A 24,084-nucleotide genomic window follows, 5' to 3' on the forward strand; every position below is an offset into this window, starting at 1 on the left:
TCTCAGTAAGTGCTGTTGGTGGGAAAACATGCTATTTAAAGTTAAATAGGCAGGAATTGTGCTATAGATAGTTTGAGTTCTTCCTTGTGCAGCAATGGCAGCTGTTGGTGAGGGAGTGTATTTTAGGGCATAGTGCTGGGGTGTCCAGAACTTCAAGGTTTTTTTGGACTCCTGGTTAAGGACCATGGGCCCCATCTGCTGCAGGGGAAGTACACCAGCTCCCAATACAAGTTTGAAGCATGTGATAGTTTGGCCAGGGCTCTTACCAGTGCAACTAGTATTTCCCACACTGGAGAACAATGTTTTCATCACTATGCTGACCTCTGGTGCCAAAAAAGGGGATACCCTTGATTGCTGGATCAGGGAGTGTTGGACAGGACACACCCCAGACATGAATCTGTATGCTTTTCATGTATTTCTTGTAAATATTCAAGCTGAATATCATAGAAACTGGTATTCATACTTTTTTTTCTTTTTCCACAGCTGCAGAAGAGAGGGCCTCAAATATGAGTTCCCATTCCAGCAGATTGGCCAGGATGAGACCAATACCTTATAAGTAGGCATTATTACACAATGTACTCCTATTGCAGCCTTAACTGTTGTAGATGGAATAGTTGCTATATCATAGAGTTGTATGGACTTAGGAATGCTTATCTAAGCTGTAAGAGCAGGTATGCATGCATTAGTCTGTAGCATAGCTTTTAAAAGTACTTATTTCTGCCGAAAACCCAAATGTAAGAATCACTGTTTTGGTCTGTTCATTCTAAGATCTGTGGTTGTCTGGCAAGTAATTTATATTGAAATCAATAAATAATGGGTGTCAAAATGTATGTTAACACAAATCTTGTGCAACTCTCCATGTGTCTAAGAGCAGTATTTGAAAAATGCAACTAGTTATGCATCATTGTACACCCATTAATTTATGATATGTCAAGATAACCTGCTCTGAAAAGTGTTGAGGTATGGTCTGTAACACAAAACATCAGTTATACATTCTCAGGTAAGAGTTAACGAGTCTATAAAGTGTAAAAGGAAAGAGTGTTTGCATTATGTTGTATTCGAAAGGAAAAGTACAGTATTACAGTAATCACTGCTTGTGGGTTGACTGCGGTGGTGGTGCTGCAGTAGCATTGTCACTTCACAGTAAGACGTTGCCCTGTTCGATTCCCAGCTAGAGTGTCTTCTGTGTGGAGACATGCATGAATGGGAGTACCTTTGTTGAAGGTTGTGTGTCAGGGCTGGCAACTCGGCATGTAAAAATCTACTGCCAATCATTAGCGGACCGGAGTTCCACTGTGGCGACCCCTAACCAGGAAAAGCCAAAAGGCACAACTGCTTGTGGGTTCTAATACTACACTCCCCAAATGTAAAGTTCAGCTGATTACAATATGGGTTTAGCCTATCATCAATAAAAACTACAGTACTGTCAAATAATTATCATTATAGAATTTGAAGGGCATACCCATAGGCCTCTGTCATAAATGGCCTGCTGTCAGGTGTAATCCATGTGTATCTATTCCAAGTAATACAAAAAAGTTCTTAGCAGTTGGTATTGTTAACAGTAGAATGTTAAAGACTAGGATACCTTAATTGTAGAAAACATTGCATATTATCCGTGGGGTTGCTAATTTTTTTTTTCTCTCGGTCCACCCCTTATCTTATTTTATTTATTAATGGATTTCTTTTTTTTTTTATTTTATTATTTATTAAATCAATTTTTATTAATTTCTTGTATGTCTTTTTTTATTTATGTATAATTTCATAATTCTTGGTTTTGAAATACATTTCATTTTTATGATTGATCATTTCATTTGTATTTATATTATTTTGTAATGGTTTCTTTATGTTTTATAATTTTCATTTACTTTGTTTTATGTTTTATTTACTGTTTGGTTTGAATATTATTTCTGTTATTATTGCAACACAGCAGGGTAGGCCAGTTCCCCATGATCCACCTACACTCGTTCCACCGTCTGAAGCACCAAGACCCAGCACTTCTGGGCTGCAGCCTGGAGGCAACCCTCCACTGCCCCTGCCCTACCTGGACCATCAGGTATTTCTACCCCAGAGGCCACAGGTGTGGTCCCTTCTGGGATCAGAGGTAGAGGGGGTGCATACATTACCCATTTGGAGTTGCCAGTTGTGCTGCATAGGATTGTGCACCAGATTGTGGACACATGCCTAAGACAGATGGAGCTCCTGGTATGGCAGACTTGCAGTAGGTGCAGTCATCAGCCACAGCAGCCAGCAGTGCAGTGATGCCACAGTGGTGACAGTCCCATAGTGAGGAATTGAGACACACTGTTACCGTGCTGATGTCCATGGGACCTCAAACTCTCCCACACCATCACCATCCAAGGTGTTCACCCCCTCGTATCTTTCACTGACCCTGTCTCTTGTCTTGTATGTCTCGTCTGTCTGCAATTACTTCCTCACCTTCCCATGTGATCCAAGATAGTGCCCTTGCAACAGCCAGGGGCCATGATCATTCACTAGGAGTGCACCAAACACTATGGACTCCTGCACACCCCACCTTTGAGAATGAAATTTCAGAACTCTACCTGAACACCAGATATGTCCGATGCAGATGAACACCAATATATAATGACTATTCCCACCAATTCCAATTATGACAGATACTGAGAACGCACATTATTGAACTTTGCAACATTTTAAAATGTTGCATGCTGTTTAGCATCCAAAACTAGAAACCAGATGCTTTCAACAGCTATTGCTCGTCACTGCTTGGCTTCACGCAAACCCAGTAAGTGGGGCTGCACTACATGCATACCTTCTAATTAACTCTGCATGGTAAAATACACATTAGGGTGACTTGACCTGTGTAGATTGTTAGTCTGCAGTGTACATGGTCCAAGGTTCTAATCAAGAGTACGCAAACTTTATTTATACTGTTGTGACATTGCATCTTATACAAATAAAGTGTTAAGAGTAAGGAAATCACCGTGGAATAGCACTTGTCAGTTATTTTTGGGTACATTTAAAAAACATGTGTGTCGCTTAGCATCACACAAAGCAATGCACTTGTTTTACCATGTGCGTGTGATAACAAGTGGAATGCACCTTTATTGAATGTATCAAGATGCATACAATGCAAACTGTCAGTAAGCTGGATTGGAGGGAAAGTATGTTATTTCAAGTGTAATTATTTACAGCCTTCTACAAAGCATCGGAACACTTCAACTTCACCTTGCTTTCTCTGTCAAATCTTCCCCATTTATTTTCACTAATGTGTTTTTGCATGCGGATGCTCATTTTTCAACAATGTGCAAAAATGAAAACACAGCTATAATGGAAGCCAGTACTATTTGCTTCAAACCAAAGGAATATATCACTCTTTTAACACACGGTGCTACACAGTCAGTTGAATGGCAAGTGTTTTCTAGGATACGCAATACAAACTGTTATTTGGTGTGCACTCATACATACATATATACCTGTTGCTTAATTAACTCTGTTGTGGGGTGCGGTCATGGATTTAGCTCAGTAAATCATGATCACACTTCACAGTTTGGGTCCAGATGGTACCAGGTTCGAAAATAGCATCATGTAGTGCCTTCAGTTGTTTTCTTTGCATATGTGTTGGCAGGTTGGAATAGTGGTGTAGGTGGAACTTTTCCAAGTGCACATAAGCATCTGAAATAGACCACCATACTTCATCACATTTGAACATTGATGTGCATGGTTGCATAATGCACATGATAGAGTTGAAATTTTTTACAGAAAAGAAATGTGGAGATAGGAAAGTAGTGAAATGGGGAGCAAGTAGAGTGAAAAACATAATAAAATACTGTAGAAAATATGTGACATTGCCTATTGATTGTATGAAGTACATGTACTATATAACTGACTCTGTGGCAGAAGGTGTTAAGGCATTTCTGTTGGAGGTTGATGGTAAATCTGCAGCCACAGAAGTTACACGATTATGTAATACATTAGTATTCATCCTGAGATTCATGCTGTTAAATGCAATGCAACAGCATTTAGTGGGTTTGTGCCCTGCAAACTCCATTAATAGAATGCATTACAGGTCTATTTTAGATGTCTGGGTCCTGTCTGCTACCTGGGTGGTCCAATTGTGCAGTCTGTGCACTGCTACTGTGCATGCAAAGTATCTGAGCTAAACACAACACCACACAAAGTGCCCCAAAAATTAAGAGATACAAATTCAGTAATAGTAGTCAGAAACATAAGTCAATGTTTAACATACACATTATAGTATGGTGCTACACAGGACAAACTCCTACATAGGTCTAGAATCCAATTCACCATCCAATGCACATTAGAACACAGGATGGGTGCCTTAACCCTGTTTTTCACACATACACCATTGTAGTAAGCATCAACAGTCATCTAGCACACAAACAAATGGAACAGAATTTACAGTTTTGTTAAAATATTAAATGTTACTTGCACATGTAATGAAATGAAAGGTTTCAGTTTTAAAATATTGCACTTAGTGATAACACACCCTGTTATGAATTTTGATTGCAAATTTACAGCAGGGGTTTACATGTCTGTGCTCCTTGGTCATTCAGCAGTTGTCTGGTACTCTCAGACATACAGTGTTTAAACCATTCTATATCACTGCATATGGCACACACATGTATATGTTTGTCATGATACTCTCCTTGTTTTGTAGTCCCTATTTTATTTTTTGACCAATGTGGAATCTTTCCATTGAAATCAAGTGGTGAATACTAAGACCTTTCCTGTACTGCCTTATCTGTACACAGTTTATTTATAGTTATGCAATCCTTATATGTGTTATTAATAATGTGTTTCAGTAAACAATATGCACACTCAGCATAGACCACCTTTTTCAGAGGCAGAGAATGACCTCATCATTGAAGCTTTAAGGCAGCATCATGCCGTTCTTATGTCTAGGGGGTCGAGCAAATATGTGGCAATGTGTGGCCCTTTGGGATGAATTGGTACAAAATGTAAATGCTGCTCGGCATCAAAATTGCAGCTATAAGCAGGTGTGACACAGAGCCGCTGACATGATTCATGCTGCAAGGAGGTGTGCTGCAGAAGTGGCATATGATCATCATGTCACCAGTGGTGGGCCTGCAGCAGAACAACCACTCACTGCCACCGAGGAATTCCTGGCAAATATTGCCACTCTGAAGAGCTCCCAGCAGTCCATCAGCCAGTATGGTCTGGACGTGGGTGCCATTTCTGCATCTCAGGAAGACCTCCCAGGTAGGCTTTGTTAGATCATCAGTAAAATGCTGTTGCATTCATTGTGTAATAGTGTTTATCGTTTTAATGTGTGGGTGTATTTAAGTTAGATGCAGTTTTCAGGTTATTTAAAGGTCATCAGCCACATTCTTGTTAACATTGCAGTTACTGTAGATATAGATTATTGGAAGTGTTACCCCCTGTTATACTGCTAAAGGTGGTGCTGTTGCCAACTTGCCCCATCATTTTTCCAGGGCCATCAGGAATCCAGAGATCTAGACCTCCTGCAGAATACATTTATGTCAGTAATGTAGAAATATTCAAACATATCTGCTAAATGTGTCATCTCAGGCTTGCTGTATGGCTTGCTGTACTGTCTGCATACTTGTCAGCTGTACAGATATTTGCAAAATGTCCAGATGTATAACTCATACCTCTGGCCCATATTTAGGTTCATAGTAATTGAGTTGCAAACTATTGACAGGTCATTACAGAGTGCAGACATAACATAATTACAGATCTCACATGCATACCACTCATTACTGTCATGGTGAAGCAATACTTGCTATTTTATCACCATTCTAATTTTGCAAGGGCAATATGTCACAATGATGCCTATTCTTGCGCCTTTGTCCACCCATTATTCATGGTTTTGTCCGCATTCCTTGCCCTAAGAGGTAGAGAGGTATGCATGTCTGTAATAGTGACAGCAGTCTAAATTGCTTAACACATATTGTAGCACAGTAGTTCAGGTATTAATGTATTCCTGTTTTCCTTCCTGTTATCACAGGTGAATGTGGAAGTTGGTCTGTGTCCCCTACACATGTATGTGCAGCATTTCCATCACATTTTGTACACAGATAGCCCTATAAGGCATACATAATCTGCCTCAAAACTATCTACTGCACACAATGACAGATATATTATTCTGCCCACAGAGGACACATGTTAGAGAGCCTCTGATGTTTTATTACCAGACATGTCTGAGGTCTGTCAAATTGATGGATGTGTCTGATAATATACATTTCCAAAGGTGGTTGATATTCTTTCATACAGCCGATTAGAGATGAGTATAGGGGCTTGCTACCATCTCTGGTAATTGATGTAATGGGGTTTCTACTCAGATGTACTGTGTAGAATGTGTGCCTCCCCACAGTAAACCATGGCTTCAGTTGACTTATGTTCTAAGGTATATCAATACAGAAGTGCAGAATACTGTACTGATGGTTATTTTATAATATGCAAGAAATGTATTATTACCACAGTGTATGCTGATGCAGTTATATGCAGTTCATGTAACACCCATGCCTTTGTCTACAATCATTAGTGCATCAGAGCCTCTATTTTGTTCATATCTTCTGAGACATATATGTCAAACATGAGGGGGCAAAGCACTGACACTTCTGTTACCACACAGCTGACAAGTCTGCTGCCTGAGATGAATTCTTGTACTGTGATTGAATGTTATTGGTCTGTGATCCCAGTGGAAAAACTAACTGCTAACCTAGAATTTCATATTCACCTTGGTTAGTGTCCCACTGGAAAAAAATGTTGGATTGTGTTGAAGGCCTTGGCCAAGTTACAATAGGATGTGTGAACATCTTTGACCTTGTGTATGTCACTGGTCACAGTCATGACTTCCACCAGGTTCGGCAGCCACAAGATACCCTTGAGATAACCTAATTGGAACACGTGTAGTGTTTGGATGTCACCTACTTCCTTGTGTCTGAGATGCATGCAACCTGTATCCATTGCCTTACTGAAGAGGTTGCATATATTTATCCTTCTTATTTACACTTGTATTTTGCCAGTCAACTCTTGTGTGGTTGGAAAATGGTGACCGTATTCCATTCAATGTGGACAACAGCAGTATTCAGACTGTGGATGAATATGGTGCCTAGTGGAGTAGGTCACTGTTGGAAGCACTTGAAGAACACAGGGTGAAATTCAATCAGGTGCCATGGGGACTGCGCTACTCATCTTGGAGAGGGCAGTGATAACTTCATTTTAGATATGACAGCTTAGAGGTGATTGTCACATGTGGTTGGTACTAGGTGGGGTGGTGGCACAGGGCACTCTTTTCTGCCAAACATGTCTGCTTGCAGACTTGGGAGTTACACTGGACCAGTGTGTGTGTGTTAACATATACAATTGGATTCAGCTACAACTTCAACTGAGTTATATCATTTTGTGGATGTACATGAAAAAAGCCTTCTGCTTATCCCTGGATATGAAAGGCTTAGCATGGCTGCTCTGTGTGGGTTCTTGAAGGTGTCTTATTTGCATGTTTATGCAGAGGAGAGTTGCCTTCCACACCTGTTGTATTTTTAAACAGCAGCTTCTTTCACTTACTGTATAATGTAGTTATGACAGACATACACCGCTGTAGTTTATATTTTTCTGGAGGATATTTGTTTGAGCTTATCAGGCACACCTGTTTGTATACATTTGTGTAGAAGTGTAGGCATGGCATCATGGAGTAATGTATTATAGTTGCCCATGACCGTAGTGGAAACAACAGTAGCAGATTTCATTTGAAAGCAAATTTATTGATGTTTCTGCAGGTATGAGAGCAAAGTGTTACAGCCTCTGCACACAATCCAAAGCAAGTAATGTCAAGACACATTGTTCAAGGCCAAATTGAGTCCAGACACAGTAACCGTAAATTAGATACTCCAACTGTACACCGATGCCACACGTGTACAGATGGAGTCTTTGCAGATAGAGACGTCATATTCTTTTACCTATTTGTTTAGACAGTACCATTCAGGCTTACCACATCAGATGTTATGCTTCCAATTCTACTCATTCTCTGCATCTTGCTCTGTCACAACAAACACCTGCATTTCCTCTGTCACCACATTTATACACCTTATCTTAGGCCTTCCTATTTTCCTCATACCTGGCAGCTACATTCTTAGCACCCTTCCCCTAATATACCCAGCAACACTCCTCAGCAAATGTCTAAACCAACACAATACCACCACTGGGTCTTGACCTCCAAAATGTACAACCTGAGCCGGCACTGTAATATATGGCTAATACTCGTGTCCATCCTTGGCCCGCACAATGCAAACCATAACATCTGGCACTCTGCCAATACCTGTTATGACTCCTGTCTTTTTGTCTGTGGTACCATCTGCAACCCATATGACAAAGCTCATTGAAATACCATCTTGTAGACCTTCTATGTCAGTGTTTAGCACCCATCTGTCAAAGATCACTCATGACATTCTTTTCCATACACTCCACCATGCATGCTCTTGTCTTCTACACCTGTCTTCCAGACTCACCATTACTCTGAACTGATGGTCCAGACTTTTTCACATCACAAACCTTTGCCAACTGTACTCCCTGCATTTTAACTATTCCTGTATCCTCCCCTCTCAGTCACACACATATATTTTGTCTTAGACCCGACGACCTTCCTTCCTCTCCTCTGTAAAGCATACCTCCACCTCCCCAGGGTGTCATACACCTGTACCCTACTCTTAGTACAGACCACGGTATCATCTGCAATAATCATACTCCACATGGACTCCTATGTGATCTAATATGGCAACCTATACATCACCATTGCAAACAGATGTCATGTTTTTACATAGAATAACTGTAATGTCAGTGTTGTCTGTCATATATGAGATGAAGTGACATCTATACATCTGACATGCCAGTGTGTGACCATGGCCTGTTGTGACATATAAATATCCAAAAATCTGATATACCTGATAACATCAGTAGTGTCTGTGGAACACAAAAAGACGGTGTCCCTTAGGCTGCTGTAAAATGCTCATTATAACATCCACCAGCAACTCACATACACAAGCATTGTTTACTAGTGTGAGATTAGAACCTGTACTATCTTTGTTTACTGGCTACAGAACAGAGAACCTAACACACCTGCCACAGTACAAGTCTGATTTTAATACAACTGCAGGTGATCTTATGGTAGATGATATCAGTAGACCACATTGCCAACAAGAGCTTGGGGAACTACCTTGACTGGGTGTTTGTGAAAGCACTAAAGCATGCCATTTGTGAACTCAGTGGGGGATTTACACTTCCAACTGGGTTTATGCACACACATATTTGAATGCAGTGAGATTAGAATCCCGACCTATGTTTACAAAATACAAACCAGAGTACTTAACTCACATGCCACAGCACACAGAGTTTAACAGGACTGCAGGCGATATTATGACAGGTGACATCAGCAGGCCATACTGAGGACAAGATGTTGGGGACCTGCCTCATCTAGGTGATTGAGGAACACAAAAACAGTCCAATGCAATGACATTTTTGAACGTGGGTTGCACATTTCTACTTGAGTTTACGTACATACACATAGCTGACTGCAGTAAGATTAGAACCCCTCCCTTTCTATGTTTGCAGACTACAGAGCAGAGCACTTAAAGCAGGCACCACAGCACAAGTGTGAGCTTAATATGACTGCAGGTGATCTTATGGTAGATTACATCAACAGGCCACATGAAGAACAAGAGTTTGGGGACTTTCCTTGACTGGGTGTTTGTGCAAGCATCAAAACAGTGCAAAACCATGTCATTTGTGAACTCAGTGTAGGATACACACTTCCACTTGGGTTTATACATACTCACAGTTGACGACAGTGACATTAGAACTCCTTCCTATATATGTTTAGAGGCTACAGAGCAGCATACTTAACACAAGTACCACACCACAAGGCTGAATGCAAGAGGACTGCAGGTGATCTTATGGTAGATGACATTAGCAGGCCACATGGGGGACAAGAGGATGGAAAACTGCCTCAACTGAGTGTTTGTACAAGCACCAAAATAATGCAAAAACATGCTATTTGTGAACTCAGTGTGGAATACACACTTCCACTTGAGTTTACACACATAGTTGACTGCACTGATACAAGAACCCCTACCTATCTATGTTTATGCACTACAGAGCAGAGCACTTAACACACATGCCCCGGCACAAGTCTGGTTTATGTAAGACTGCAGGTGAACTTATACTACATGACGTAGCCAAGGCATGTGTTCAACAGATTTGGAGGCCTGCATAGTCACATTGTCTCGTAGTGTCATCTGAGACTAGAAGCCTAGCAGAAGAATACTGTTTAGTAGCCTAGTTATGTGATAACAATACCTTTACTGAGCCTAGTTGTCTGTTTGCATTTGGATAAGCAAGCCTATCAACACTATCGATTGGCCCTCTTCATGAGGGAGAACACAACATCATATATTGCAACTTGTACAGGTTATAATATATGCGTGGAAAACTCAAGGTGACCCAGGGTTGTTGTGCTTGTTGGTGTCACTACTTGTGGGGAAACATAGGGATTGCTTGTCAATATATGTGCATATACTTGAATTATAGCCTCAGTTTACAATGGTTCCACAGGTAGTCTTAGGGGGCGACATGGTGTCTGAGAATGATATGGCACCATACCTCTCAACAGTCCAGATATTAACAGAATGTCCAGACGTTTGACTCATATACTGTATGTAGTGTGTTTCACACTACATAATGTGGCTTCCTGTAATATCTATGGCAAATCATTGAGAAATGAGATCAGTACATAATGGAATATAAAAATAAAGAATTTCACACGTCATATCCTTCACACATTTCATGGAAATGCAATGCCTGTTAATCTATTACCTTTCTAAGTTTATAAGTGCAATATTTAAAAAGTGTCCCTATGTTTAGACCTTTGTCCCTCCATTACTTTTTGCTTTGCCCTGATTTCCTGCTCTAAGAGCTTTATAGGTATGTAGGGTACTATGGCCACAAACACACATGTATGTATGTATGTATGTATATATATATATATATATATATATATATATATATATATAGAGAGAGAGAGAGAGAGAGAGACATACACAGAGGGCGAGAGAGAGAGAAATAGCCCTCAACCTCTTACAGCAAGACATCTGGACAAAGCATAAATAGTGAGGGGACAATGGGGCAACCATGTGGACAATTTTTAAATATTGCTCTTACAAACCTAGAAAGTTAATATAACATGCTTTGCAGTAGAATGAATTTTCTGAAGGGTATGCACACTGAATCTCAAATGTCTGTCATTATTTTCTGACTTTAGAACTCAACAATTTGGCAGTGATTTGTCAGAAACCTAAATTTTATGAATAAAAGGCTAAAAAGATGGCATAAAAATCTGGACATTGTGTGAAAATCTGTATAGGTGAGAGGCATGGAATGCAAGAGAAATAGACATACACAGAGAGTAAGAGTGCTATAGCGTAAGAAGCATTGGGTTTGCACTATGGTTAAATAAGCATACGCATACACGTTTGCTTTATTTTCCTGTTTGTGTGTGGGTAAGCAGTGTGCAAACACAAGGTGCATTGTTCACATCTAAGACTTATTATTATGTAATATATACCTGTTACTGCAACTCACTCCTATATCTGCTCCAGGCTGGGATTTCACAATTAATAACGGCAATAATTGAATGTATCCAGTGTCTGTGTTTGGCAGTGTGACATAAATACTATTTCATCTTTCACAATTTCTGCAATGCCATACTACTTGCAAACAGCCTAACCCTTATCAAAAAGGTTTTAAATGTGGCACATTGCTCAAATGTGGAATTAAGACAATACAAAGTTGATAACAGTATGGGGTACAGAGTGACCCTCTTATGAAACACAGCCAAAACCTTAACTTATCAGAATTCAAACCCTCAGCAGCATTATACCTTCTGCAGGCAGGATGGCTGCCTTAGTCCTTTTGGCCACAGAAGCAGCTTGGCAAAACAGAGGTCATTCATCATACAACTACCTGAATATCAATGGACACAGCTACACACGAGTTACTTAACACATACAATTTATGATGAAATCTACAGTACTCCTGGAAATGTGAGGGGTAATAATTGTGACAAACACTCATTTACCACAGTTTTGTGGGCAACATAGATGAGCTACTGTTATGCCGTTTACAAGGGGACTCCCCTGTTTTGGGAGGTAGGGGAACAAACCACATTTACTGTTAGGATACAGACAAGTCTGAAGTCAGAAACTGCAATATGTAGCCTCATTCTCTAACTTCTGTCTTGAATGATGCACCAGTAATCTGCTGGAGTTGGACTGTATGAAGGTTTCATGCATGAGGCCTACTACTTACAAATTAGTAAAATAGTGTCAGTACAGTAGTCACGTTACTTAATTTTCTGTACAAATGCACCACTGTTTACTTGCATATTGTACCATGTTCATAAACACAAAGGATATATCAGAATACTCAACAATATTACAGTGTAGTAAGGATCTACCTTGCAAAATCAGCAGTTAAAACAACTGTAGTTCAGGGCTAACTCTGTCTGATGCAAGCAGTACACAGCCAATACATGGATGGAAATGGCTGTGTTAGTTGCCTGGCACTGCATCCTTTCTTATGTATGTATGTGAGTAGGAGAAAGGTATTATTCCATAGGTTCCTAAGTGATCAGTGAATATACTATGCATTGTCTCTTAGCCAAAGGCACCCTTTCTTATGTATGTATGTGAGTAGGAGAAAGGTATTATTCTATAGGTTCCTAAGTGATCAGTGAATATACTATGCATTGTCTCTTAGCCAAAGGCATCCTTTCTTATGTATGTGAGTAGGAGAAAGATGTTATTCAATAGGTTTCTAAGTGATCAGTGAATATACTATGCATTGTCTCTTAGCCAAAGGCATCCTTTCTTATGTATGCATGTAAGTAGGAGAAAGGTATTATTCCATAGGTTCCTAAATGATCAGTGAATATACTATGCACTGCCTCTTAGCCAAAGGCATCCTTTCTTATGTATGTATGTGAGTAGGAGAAAGGTATTATTCCATAGGTTCCTAAGTGATCAGTGAATATACTATGCATTGTCTCTTAGCCAAAGAAGGGCATACTGAGAATGCCTACATCTGCCTATGGGGATAGCAGCTGGTGGTTCCTCCTCCAAGTCCTCCTGTGACTGTTGCTGTGGTGACCTAGGCATTGTTGGGGGGACGTGTGTACCTTCCTTTTGTTGATCCTGCTGCAGCTGTTTACGGAGGATCATATTGTGGAGCATAACACAGAGTAAATATCTGTGTACATGGGCGTGGAGTATACTGCAAGGCTCCACTGGATATGTGTAGGCACCAGAACCATGATTTCAGAAGCCCAAACACATGCTCTATGATGTTCCTAGTTTGTACATGTGCATCATTATGGCATTTTTCCATGGGTCTCTGTGAATTTCTGATGGGTGTCATTATCCACGTTTCTAGGGCATAGCCAGCATCCCCCAGCAAAAGGCCCTGTGGGATGTCTCCCCTAGCAAACATCTGGTGCAACTGTGATGTGTGCCAAATATGGGAGTCATAGTAACTGCCAGGGTTGCCAGCACACACATTCAAGATAAATCCATGGCTAATGCATACGACTTGGCAGTTGATGGAGTGGCATCCCTTGTGGTTAATGTATATTCTACCCTGCTCATCAGGTGGTGCCTTGATGTGTACATGAGTGCAATATGTGGCACCTGGTACTTCAGGGTAGTGCACTACATGATAGAACTGTTGCATATTCCTGGTCCTGTCCTCAGGGGAAAGGGAAAAATATATGTGCTCACAGGCATGCATGAGCATAGCATTTAGAAACCGGTGGAGTATCCTGGATGCTGATGCCTGTGACACCCCCATCATGTCCCCAGTTGTTCTTTGAAAAGTAGCTGTAGCTAATATACTAAAGGTTACACATACCTTAGTTTCCACTTGGATGGGCTCCATGGCTCTGCGTTGAGGGTGGCAGAGATCACAGAGTTCCTGTAATATGTCCCTGTCCACTCTGTGGTGCTCTGTAATCTCCAGCTCATGTAGCACCTGGTAGGTTACCCTGGGCCTGAACACTCTTCTCCTTCTCGGCCTAGGCCTAATGTCAGCAGAACCAGCAGCACTGACTTCAGCCTCTAGCACATGCAGATGTAGAATAGCTGTAGCAGCCCCTAGCATTATCACAGTTAAAATTACCAAGTCTCTACTCTAATAGCCTTGACGTATCAAGGGAAAATCAGAATACAGGCTATATACAGACTTTATACATTTCTTGCTCAAAGCTGCAGTGAGTTAGGCCTTCTGCCCTTGCTCTGCTGTTTTACAAAATCTGATGTGAGGCTACAAAAGATAACTGTTTTTTTCAACTGTTTTCTGCACTTCTGATTAACTAAAACAATATTTCCTGCATATCTCTTTAAACTGTGCAACAGTTTTTTACACCTAGTGAATTCAATCCTTACCTCTGTACTGATCTTTGTCTCCTTTTTGTTTCTCTGTTTGTTCTGTGCATTGTACTTGTTACTGTACTTGAAAACACTAGCACAGAGCTGAATATCTATTACTGTTTGTGACCTTTGCAGCTTGTAGTACAATCTTTTGTCTAGAGAAGCCTAGCTGTTTCTTCATGGAAGGGAGGTTCATTCTGGTCTGATCTGACTAGAGTTGCTACACAGGGCTATTGATTGGATAATTTGGCTTGTTCCTGTTTCTCTGCCTTAAATAGACAGTGTTTAATCCAGTTTGCACTTGTTTGCTCAAAACTGCAGTGAGTTAGGCCTTCTGCCATTGCTCTGCTGTTTTACAAAACTGCTATGAGACTACAAAAGATAAGTGTTTATTTTCAACTGTTTTCTGTACTTCTGATTAACTAAAACAATATTTCCTGCATATCTGTTTAAACTGTGCAGCTGTTTTTTAGGCCTATTGAATTCAATCATTACTTCTTTTCTGATCTTGTATCCCACCCACCCGCTCAACTGTTGTTGTGGTATTAAAGCTCGGTAGCTTTTCAGCTGCCTGCCTCTAATATATGCTTATATTTTGTGACATACTTGGTGGACTTCAGGAACTATTGTGTGTGATAAATTTGATATTATACCATGACCCCCCCCCAAAACGTGCACGCTGATTGGCCAGCGTGCCCGTTGTAAATCGAGTTATACTAATGGAAAAAGTTCCGGTCGCCCGGACTTTTTTCCATTAGTATAACTCATTTTTTTAAAACACTGTCTCGCTAAATTTAAAATAAGCAACGGAGATCTCCGTTGCTTATTTTAAAGCTGTCTCGCTATGTTAAACCCATTTAACATAGCGAGACAAAAATTAAAAGGGAGAAGCAAAGATCTCCGTTGCTTTTTTTTAGTGTCTCGCTATGTTAAATGAGTTTAATATAGCGAGACAGTTTTAAAATAAGCAACGGACCCGTTGCTTATTTTAAAACTGTCTCGCTATGTTAAACTCATTTAACATAGCGAGATAACAGCTCTGATGTACGCAGGCCGCAGTACATCAGAACTGCCGATGCCAGACATCTGCGGAAGGGCAGTAAACAGGCATTATACTATGCCATTATTTAAGAAAAGTAATAGTTTCTTTTCTTAAATAATGTCATGGTATAGTAGCAATAACCCACTTCTGGGTGGTAATGCTAAATTTACCCATGGTTGTTTGCTTTTTCCTCGGGGGCCCTCGGGACCAAACCACGCCAACCGTGGGTAAATTTAGCATTACCCACACCCAGGCGTGGGTTATTGCTATATTAGACACTCCTCCCGTCCCAATACATCAGCTCATTCTATTGAGTACAGTGAGATCAGTTATGAAGGCCCACCCCTTTAGCTTTTTAACCTTGAATTATCTTCTGTCCCCTCACTTTATACTTAAAAAAAATCGGGCTCTTCCTACTTCATTTTGCTTGTGTTTAGGTGTTCAACTGCATTTATTTTGTCACATTTGTTACTGCTTGTGGGTAGCCTTATACTTTATTTGAGATGTTTTTTACTGTTGTGATTTTGAGCTAATTTATCACATTTGCACTGTTTTAAAGCAACTGTATTTCATTGGTATTTACTGCAATTCATTAGTGTTTAATTGCATTTTACTGCATTTCATTACTGTTTAACTGTATGTGATGAACTGTTTGTGATGGCTATAGAAATGAGGTTACTGAGAACAGAAATGGATGTATTCAACCTGTATTAGGTTGTGTGGTTGATGAGGTTGTTCCTGTTAACCTAGTTAATAGGAGCAAAAGTCTTGTCTTGGAATATCATCCCTCCATAGCTCAGGTTACACGCACAGTTACCAAGTTCTGGGACATTTTTAAATCTGACAGAGAAGTACTTGGTTTACTGGGAGAGCACCCCACTTTGTGTTTAAAAAAGGTAGGAATATGAAGCAGTTTTTGAAACACCTACCAAAGCAGTATATACACATAGAACCAATGGGATGAAAAAATATGGGTGTTGCAACCAGTGTAGTTTCATTCTGGAGTCAAAGGTACTATGAATTGGCACCTATAGTATAAATGTGAAGCTAGCTGATGGTTGTGATGGCAATTCCAATAGGGTGGCTTACATTGCTGTTCTTTTTATAAAGGAAAAACAGAGCGCATTTTTAAGAGAAGAAATTTATGAGCATTTAAATATTAGGAATTGAAATACTAACAGTGCTTTGTTTAAACATATATTGACGTGTGAAAGATTTGTGTCTTTTAAGTCTGCTGTTTTGGAAAAACTGTTTGAATCCCCTCAGGGTGGCCCAATTGAAACTTTGTTAGAATTGAAGGAATTATTATGGCAACTTCACCTTAATTCTATGGACCCCCCTGGTTTAAATGGAAACACTTCAGTACTGAGTGTTTGAAACTAAGATGTTATGATTGAATACAATTCCTATGCTATGACTAAGTTCCAGTGTTAGATTCTATGTGCCTTGCTTTGTAGAATGAGATGCAGTTTGTTTCTAATTGCAGTGTTTTTATTGGTTGGCGATTCATTAATTATTTAATTGTTATATTAAGTGTGTATGCAATTTCCTGTATGGTTCTGAAGAAATCTTAGCGATACTTGATGAAAGCACTCAGCCTGACTTTTTATTAAACTAGACTGTAGTTATTCCATTTTTTGTGGAGTGTTTACCTACTGGGACACTAATTAATTGTGACCTTGGGGCAGTTTGTTGGTTCTATTAGTTTTAAGTGTTGTTGCAAGTGAATTTAGTTAACTGTATTTTTCATACTGTAAGTTCTGTTTTTTTTCTGTAAGTGGTTAATCTGTGCTTTTTGTGAGTTTTACTGTGTTCTTAACCCTTAAATTGAGTAGCAACACAAACATCACAATGAAACACCACCCACAACTACACAATACACACCCACATAGTCCACACACTTGTGTCTCAGCCACTAAGGCCTAAACATAAACCCAACATATTAGTCATAGGCGACTCCATTGTGAGACATGCAGATGTGCCCCTCACCAGGCTGGATATGGAGAAAGTCATGGTTAGTTGTTTGCCAGGTGCCAGAATCTGCCATATCACCCTCACACTCAAGTCTCTCAACAACTGCTACTGTTTTGATTCTGTCATAGTCCCTGTTGGCGTGAATGAATTTTGACGCACCTCCCTGGACTGTATGAAGAGAGATATGATCAAGCTCACTGAATGTGTGTCCCAAGACAGGTACGTTCCTAGCCTTAAGCAGCATTGTATCTTCACCCAGAATGATACCTCAATACAAACAGAAAATGATTGACTTTAACAATTGACTTAGTTTCTGGTGCCATTCCAAGGCAATCCAGTACCCGACAGCCTGGGAAGATATGACTGATAAACCACAATGCTTTGCCAGAGATGGCCTGCATCTGTCTCCCTTGGGCTTCAGGCTTCTGGCAAAGGCTCTTGTCACCCCATAGTGCCTTTTTTATGCAATTGCCATGAGGTCAAACTTACCAACATGAAAATTTTATCAAAATGCAAATTAAAGGTCATGCTGCTAAACGCTAGGAGTCTAAACATGAAACTGCACTCACTGCAAGCATTCTTAACCCTGGAAGAAGCTGAAATTTGTGTAGTCACAGAAACCTGGTTTAAAGCTGTGGAGAACACCCCAGCCATACCAGGTTATTCATCCTATCATACATTCAGACCCCAAACCACTAGCAGTAAAGCAAAAGGATGTGGATTTGCATATATATATATATATATATATATATATATATATATATATATATATATATATATATATATATATATATATATATATATATATATATATATATATATATATAAGACATACACACCTCCAGGGTGGTTAAACATTATGATCCACAGGAGACACTCCAGGTGCAGTTAACTACTGACAGGACCTCTATTCAAATCGCACCCCATCAGGCCCCCAACTTGGACTAAAGATGCCCAATCCATCTATCTGGACCTCTTCAAATCTTTCAAAATTCAACCCTTTACACAGATCCTGGGTGACTTTAATTATCCAACCATAGATTGGAAGAATGACTCGTACCAAAACACAAATGTCCAGGGATTCCATGATTTTGTCAACACAAATGCCTTGGACCAGCTGGTTGACACCCCCACAAGAGGTGAAAATATCTTGGACTTGATATTAACCCACATGAGTAACCACTGCAGTATCCCTACAGTGTCATCCTCCCTGAAAATATCTGACCACAAAGTGGTCACTTTCGAACTACCACCCCCCCCCCAGCTAGTGTCAAACAAAAATACTTCTCCAAAGCTGATTACAACCTACTGAGGAAGTGTATAAACAGCTTCACAGCCCCCTCCCCTCTATAGGAACTGGCACATATGTCCAAACTTACATCAAAGTACTATATGAGCATTTGGGTCCCCTTCACATGGTCGACTTTTCACAAAGTCGACTTTCATATGGACAAGACCATATGCTTGACTTTTGAAAAGCCAACCATGGGGAACTGCTATCCCCGTACAGTGCGGAATGAGAAAATTTCCCTCTTCCACACTGTAGTGTGATCTCGGAGTTGGTATATTTAAGTTAGGGGGGGGTGTGGGCGTGGATCCCCCCATGGGGGGTGCAGGGGGGCTTACCACCCTAACAGTTTTAAGGTAAGTGTCTGTTGTGTTTTTTTGTGTTTATTTTACATGGTCAGCTTTCTGAAAGTCGATCATATAGTCTCGGCTATATGAAAGTCAACTTTGTGAAAAGTCGACCATGTAAAGTAGAGCTGAGCATTTATATAGCTTCATAGAATCAGCAATACCCGATGGGACAAAATTATCCTCCTCAAGAAAGAGTAAACCTGTCTGGCGGACATTTGTAATAAATAAACTGTATAAAAAAATGGGAAAAAATGCTGCCCAGGATCAAGAAGGAGCAGGTGCCTAATTGGAAGCAATCTCTCCTTAGCCTGAACAAGCAAACAAGAGCACTATTGAAATCCTCCAAAGCAAACTTCGAGTCCAAACTGGTCACATCTACTAAAGACAATCAAAAGGCTTTCTTCACACACATCTGTAATCTCAGAAGTTCCCAGATCTGCTCAGAACTGGTGGTCAAGGACACCACATACACAAATGTTGTAGATGTAGCCAACCTGCTGGCAGACATGGTCAGGGGAAGCTTCACCCCTCTGTCCCCCCATCAGTAAATCAGGACATCCTCAGCACGTGCACCCTCCCCTTATCTCTAGGGAGTAAGTCATCACTGCCCTCTCAAAGGCAAAAAATGCAGCCTCCATGGGACCAGATAACATCCCAGGCTGCATCCTACATGAGCTCAGGTAGGGACTTGCAGCATCATTAGGCACCCTATTCAACCAAAGCCTGAGTACTGGCTTCACCCCAGCCAAGTGGAGGACAGAGAACAGCCACTGTCAACTATTTGCACAAATGTGGAGTGTCCATTGATCCAGGAAATTCTAGACTCATCAGGCAAACTAACCTGATCTGCAAGGCCATGGAGAAGATCATTATGGACCTCATTAACAAGGACATTGGCAACCTCCAAACACTCAGTCCCACACTTTGGTTTCATCAAGGGGAGGTCATGCCTGTTAAATGTGGTCAACTTCTTTGAGACAGTCACCAAAGCCATGGATGAGGGGAAGATGGTGCACACTGCCTACCTTGACTTGGCAAAAGCCTTTGATACTATTCCCCACTCAGGTAAAATAGATAAAATCTCTCAACTGGGCATCAATCCATATGTTACCAGATGCGTAGCAATCTGGCACACTGATAGAACTCACCTAGTCAAAATAGGGAAAGCCACCCCAAGCAGTCAACCTGTAACAAGTGGTGTACCCCAGGGATCAGTCTTGGGCTCTTTGTTGTTTGGGATATACTTTTCTGAGGTGCAGGCCAAAACCAGTAGGTTATGGCTGACCAAGTTTGCAGATGACTGCAAGCTGGGTGCTGTCATCAGTTCCCCTAGTGATGTGGACATCCTCCAAGGTGGCCTCATCCAAACAATTGACTGATGCCAGAAACATGGCCTTAAATTGAATGCCAAAAAATGCATCATTATCACCTTTGGAGACAGTGATGTCTCCACAAATTATCACATTACTAACAAGCTCCTAAGCATGCAATCAGTTGTGAGGGACTTGGGCACCCAGGTTGATAGCAAACTGACTTTTGACCACCATATTGCCTCCATTGGACAGAAAGCAAATAAATAAATGGTCCACCTCATTAGTAAAGGTATCTCATCCAGGGAAAAGGTGGTCATAACATCCCTGTGTTCTTCCCTTATAAGATCCATTATTGAGTACAATGCCCCTTTCAGCTTTTACCTTACAAAGCTCACGCAGCAGCTGGAGAGACCACAGAGGTTCCTCACCAGGAGAACCCAGGGCCTCAAACATCTACCCTATACAGATAGGCTAAAGGCCCTGTCCCTCTACTCAGTCTCCTACAAACTCCTCAGAGGCGACCTCTGTCTGGCATATAAAGCAATCTTAGACCCCATCTTGATGGAATTGCTACATAGCCCGTCAAGCTCCACTCAAGTAACCCACCCCCTTGACCTCAACCTGCTCTGTGACACCAATAGAACTTGTTGGCAGGATAGATTTGAGTCCCAGAGACACCCCCTTCTGTGGAATAGACTCCCCCACCATGTCAAGCAGAGTACCTCATTTAACTCTTTTTAAGCACAACCTGGATAAATGGATGGGAAACAGAAAATACCCCCCCAGGATTCCACTTGTGTCCCTGCTGGACAGGGGCATCGGGTGTTGACTTGTCAGAACATGGGCTAAATTCTTAGCTAGGCTTGTAAGGACCTCGGGGCAAATAGCCTAGCAACTTCCTATGATCCTATGAAATTCACCATGTGGAACTGGCTAATTAAGATGGAATTCACCTGCTTAGGATATAATTAACATGATTTAAAGGTCCTGCTTCATTGCACAATAGTGCACTATGTGCACCGGCATGCAGCAGACCATAGCAGTGCATAACTAAAGTAAGGAATGTAAACATTTTTATTTTCATCTCTGTTGTCATAAAAATATACAGAAAATGGTAATTAATGTTACTTACACTTCATTTGTTTAAGCTACAATGTGAGAACAGTATGAGAAAAGTTGCCATACTCTGTACTTGACACCAGGACTATCTGCACTCTAGTCCAATAAAAAGGACATGGCACAAGAGGATTAGTTATGCATAGTCCCAGAACTGGAGGGAATGAACAGAGCACATCCCCACTTACGAGGTTTGCTTGATGTCCAGCAGTGCTCAACAATATTTATTGAATGCATGCGGTTTCTATTTTTGGATGTCTATCTCATGTCTGATACATGGATGTTCTGCTTGTCCTAACAAAGTATGCATCACTGTAACCGCATGCTTGAAATGAAGCACTCCACAACCACATGTAATACACCAAAAATAAACCCAAGAACATTACCTGAAACCTCCCAATGTCATTGACATCCATGGGAAACAAACACCATGTAGGAGCTTACACGAAGTGAACAGCCCTACAAAATTCCTATTTGTGATTCAACAAATCCACTGTTTTTGCACTAATTTGCATAATATCCATGCCAGATGTCTGGAATATGCATGGTCAGTTGCTGTGTAAGTTGAGCAACAGCACGGGAGCACTACTTTAGAGACACAGGGCAGGGTAGTAGTGTAACCATTGTTCACTACATTATACTTCTCTTTTAAATGATGTTTCCATTATTCATATTTAAAGTTTTATGTAGCAAGTGCTACACTGTGCAAATGTGGTTAAAAGTATTTTAACTTTATATTATTTTGACACACCCTTTTATGCATCCACAGTGTATACATTGGCCATTATGTGTGTGGTTACCTTTTCATGGCCATTGTCTCCATATATTTGGAGTTTTACATGTCCTTGATTCAGTGTAGACTCCTCTACATGGAATATTTTTGAGTACACTACCAACACGGACACAGAGCCTACACAGTTGCATTTAAGGTTGCTGGCTTGCTCCACCATGTTGTTTTGCTTAATTTGCATACATTTCAGCTACTTATGCTGAAATTTGCATTCAACAAAAGTTTCCTTAATTGCGCATGAGTGCACTTGATTGTGTAACCTTACTCAGAGGTTCCTGAATCTAAAAATCACCACGCCCAGGTTTGCATCATGCCATGACACACACATGGAAAAAAAATGACCACGTAGGCTTTATTGAATTCCACCTATTCATTTTCCATGGCTGCACACATTTAAAAAAAGGGAAGCATCATATTCACTGAAACTGGTTCTCAATGGGACCATTTCAGTTGAAAGGGAGTCTTTGATATTTCAGTCATAAATCTGTCATGTTCTATTCTGGGCTGTGCCAGGAATTGCTGGAACCTGTTGAGACCACCTGCAAACCATTTTCCATGACCTTGCAAAACCCCCTCTTCATCAATGTCTAAACTTCAGTGACTAATGCAGCTGTTATCTTCCAGGCTTGCTGTTGCCTGTCAATCTTCTGTTGTCTGTGCTATATTATATGAAAAGCCCCTTGCTTAAACACCATGGTTTTGCAGACTAATGATGTCCACCGAAAGATCCTTAGGTTATGAGCATGGCAAATACCAATTAATATTTAGCAACAGTTCTTTGCCAATCCACAATTAGCAATGTGTTCCAGACGGCCCTCTTAACCTTCATGTCTTCATCTTCCACTGGTATTTTGGAAGAACTTTTCAACAGGTGGTGTGTGAATTGATCTTGTATAGAAGCATCTGATAGGTATTCTCAATACATGTTTAGGTTTCTTAGGTCAGACCATCTGCTGCCACAGACTTCTAACTCCTAACTATCGAGTAGCAATTAGCCGAGAGCTCAGCATGTCTCTTGATAGGACTGTCTATAATACATGGCCCCAGGTATGCTGATATGACTAGTAAATCAATCATAAAGCCTCCCCTACTGTGCTCTAGTAACATATTGTCTTATTAGCAACTTTGTGTTATAACAAAGTGTTTTCTCTGACCAGCTCACAACTAGCACAGATCTTCAGTATCAGTTCAACATTAGGGTCAAGATCTGTCAAGTCTTTCCGATTTTCAGGTATTCTTTTTACTCCTCATGTTAGCTATGGAATAACAAAGTGGTATTCTGGCATCTCCCACTCTTGAGGTCTCCAGAAAAGCAAAGTATTCTCAACACATGACATAGCATGCACAAAAAAACAGGTAGAGGTTTCTTGCTATAACTCATAATCACACTAAATTGACTCTCATCTACTTGCAAAAAAATCCAGTTACATGACATTGCAGGGAAACCAGATTGGGACTCATTTGTATCTTTACCCTGCCTTCTGTCCAAAGGTCAACTACAAAGTAGGACAGACACCACCACTGATAAAGAAGTGTGTTTCCAGAGTCAATATCATACATAGAGGTAAGACCCAAAGTCTAAATGGACATTTCAATCTCCAGAACATCCTTCTATTGATTCCACAACTGATAGATGACATTTTAAATGTCATGATAAAAATCCTATTGTTTAGGTTTAGTTTATCATAATCCACATAGTTTCTGCCTACTAGTTGACTGGCATTGCACTTACTGTTCACCCTTCACCCTGAG

Source organism: Protopterus annectens, chromosome 14.part0 (genome assembly GCF_019279795.1).
Source record: "Protopterus annectens isolate FY-2018-M chromosome 14.part0, PAN1.0, whole genome shotgun sequence".
Classification (NCBI taxonomy): Eukaryota; Metazoa; Chordata; order Ceratodontiformes; family Protopteridae; genus Protopterus; species Protopterus annectens.